At 41.2% G+C, this 3,214-nt stretch overlaps 1 pseudogene; it reads left to right on the forward strand.

The window, feature by feature from the left end:
• Nucleotides 1-2,332: 2,332 nt before the first annotated feature.
• The window catches only part of LOC105742647, a 13,510-nt pseudogene continuing 12,628 nt past the window's right edge, over nt 2,333-3,214 (forward strand).

Genomic DNA, 3,214 nt, shown 5'->3' on the forward strand with positions numbered 1-3,214 from the left:
ACACACACAGAGAACCTAGACAACAATGCATCACACCAGAACGAATTCTGTGAGTCACCTCACCTTTACTTTATATTTAAAAAATACAAAACTTCTTTTTAAGGTTAACAATATGATGAACATACCTAAAATCTTAAATTTCCTAATATTAACTAATCAATATTCAAATTTTTCTAGAAGTCTCAAAAGTTTTTAGCATTTTTAAATCAAAACAGAGACAACACACTACATCTCATTGATGTTTTGTTTGGCTTTTGTAGTACTAGGGATTGAAAAATGGTCCTTCATGCCGAGCTACATCCTCAACACTTTTTTTATTTTGAGACAGGGCCTTAATAAGCTGCTAAGTTTCCCAGGCTGGACTTGAACTTGTGATGCCTTGCAAAGTGGTAGGATTACAGGTGTGTGCCATCATGCTGGCTCTCGTCAATGAGTCTCTTCACTGTCTTTAATCTTCGGATGTCTCTCAGGTGCGCATGCGCGTGTGTGTCTGGTCCTGTGAACTAACAACAGGCTTGCAGAGAACTCTGCACTGGATCCTCAGCCTTTTTTTAAAATTTTGAGACAGGGTCTTGCTAATCTGTCCAGGCTACGTTTAAACTTGCAAGTTTCTTGCCTCAGCCTCCCAGAGTGCTGGAATTTTAAGTATGTGCTACCATGTGTGACTTCTGTTTTCTTATAATTTGTTAAAGAAACCAAGATGTCTTCCTACATTTTGGATTTTGCAAGAAGTACACCTATGGTGTCATTTAATATAATGCTCCACCACCCAAATTTCCAGTAGACTAGAAGTGAGGTATTCAGGCTCAAGCCGTTCCAGGATAACATTTCCGGTAAGAATACTTTACATGATAACATGCACCTCAACAAAAGTTTAACTACACAATTTCTTTCTAGCCTTGCCCGTATTAAAACCATCAGTGTTACCAAGTGATTCTTATTCATCCTTTACAACTGTTTTTAGGCACTGCCTTCACTAAGACCTGATCCTGGCACTCTCCCCATCCTACTCACGCCCTCCATAAAGCTGCAAAACACCCCTCACCTGTGCCCCCAGCACCCGTGTGCACCTCTGTTATTACTCTATTCCTGACTTAATTCCTCATTCTCAGATCTACCACAGTGTCTGATTTCATGGAAAGAAAAGCACTAGTTATCACAGAAAATTCAAACATCCTGGGAAAGAGTCATACACAAGACAAACTACCCAGACTGGATAGACAGATACACTGCTATAATGCCCACTGGTATACAGGCTGCAGGAAAGCTACAGGACGTACTAGAATATAAAGCTTCCCTGGCAAGCGCAAGGGCCTGAGTTCAATCCCTGGTTCCACCAAAAAACACAAAACAAAACAAAACAAAAAAAAAAATGACATCAATCCCACACCCCCCAGGAACAATAAGTCCTAACTGGAATGAAGAGGAAAAATCAGAAAAACAGAACACTTACCTCCCCTCCAAAATAAACCAACCACAGAAACTTTCAATCCTACCAATCATGTCAATTTCTATGAGGGAATTAAAACAGAAAGGTATACACAAAAATAATGTAAGCCTTTTTATAATCTCTGTGGGATTTCAGGCCATGGATGTTTAGTCCTATTCCTGTGTCCACTTCTGATTTAAGTTCTCACAATTACATAGGTGAGTTTACTGAGGTTCAGCTCTTTAAAAATCTAAATATCATACTAAAATTCCATTGGCTCCAACTAGCTAAACTTTTCTCCAGATACCTGGTGTTAGGCAAAATGAAATACCTCAAAGATAACCTAGAACCAAGGCCAGTTGCTACAGGCCCTGGGCAGCTTCCCTGTCACTGTAACCAATTACTAACAAGGATCCCATCAAACCTGCCTACCTGGGAGGATCACACGTTCCCACAGGTATGTTACTCTTTGGCCTGGTGACAGACTCTATTTTCAGCTCACTGTACAGGATATAGTAAATGTTAAGGGCCACAATAAACATAAATATGAACAGACATCTCATCTATAGTATATACTGTACTTGCAGTATTGTCTTTATGTACACTGTCAACGTCACTGGAAGCACAAAGACAAAGATGACTCAGACTGACATTATCCCTTCCCTGAAGATCCTTATAATGAAGTGTGGGAAAAAAATCCCCAAACATTAAAAAAAGAAAAAATGTCATGCTAAGAGTACAAACCCTAAGCTAAACAAATGTGAAAGAAACAGGAATTATATTTCACAAGAAATCTGTGCTTTCCTGTTTGTGTGGCGGCAGCTCATGTGTCTGGGACACCCCAAAGTTAGGACTTTTCTTTGCACACCTGAGGCCACCTGCAGCGGCTCTGCCGCTGTCATCATGCCACAGAATGAATATATTGAATTACACCATAAATGCTATGGGTACCGCTTGGAATACCATGAGAAAAAGAGAAAGGAGGAAAGTCAAGAGGCTCATGAACATTCAAAGAAGTCAGAAAAATGACTGGCCTGAATGCTAAGCTCTACCACACAGTGCCATGCAGAGAAAATACAAATGAAGAAGACTATCAAGATGCATGAAAAGAGAAACACCAAACAAAAGAATGATGAAAAGACTCCACAAGGAGCAGAACCTACCTACCTGCTAGACAGAGTGGGGCAGTCTCGTGCAAAAGTACTTTCCAACACAATTAATCAGAGGGCATGCCCCTTAGCTCAGTTATTTAAGTGCCTGCTTCAATAAAGCAGGCTTAGGTTGCTGTGGTTCGATCCCCAGAACTCAAGCCAGCCAAACCTGCCCTGAAGGCATGGGAGCAAAAAAAAAAAAGGGGGGGGAGATGGCTCAGTGGAATAAGCACTTCCCTGGCAAGCGCAAGGGCCTGAGTTCAAGCCCCAGTTCCGCAAAAAAACCAAAACAAAACATGATTAAACAGAAACGAAAAGGCGGGAAAATGAGAAGTTCCTCTGTCCAAAGTTCGTGCCAAAGGAGAAATGGAAGAATTAAAAGTGGAAGAATTAAAAGTTATTCGAACTAGGAAGAAAAAAAAGAAGGCATGGAAAAGGATGCTTACTAAAGTCTGCTCTGGGGCTGGTGAGATGGCTCAGTGGTCTAAAGCACCTACTTAGAACAAGCTTAGCAAAGCAAAAGGACCACGGTTCAATCCCCCAGCACCACATGCCAGCCAGGGCCGCCCCCTGGTGGACTGAGCTGGCCACACACACACACACACACACACACATAAATAAAATTAAAAAAAAA

The sequence above is a fragment of the Octodon degus genome, unplaced genomic scaffold (genome assembly GCF_000260255.1).
Source record: "Octodon degus isolate 3935 unplaced genomic scaffold, OctDeg1.0 scaffold00064, whole genome shotgun sequence".
Lineage (NCBI taxonomy): Eukaryota > Metazoa > Chordata > Mammalia > Rodentia > Octodontidae > Octodon > Octodon degus.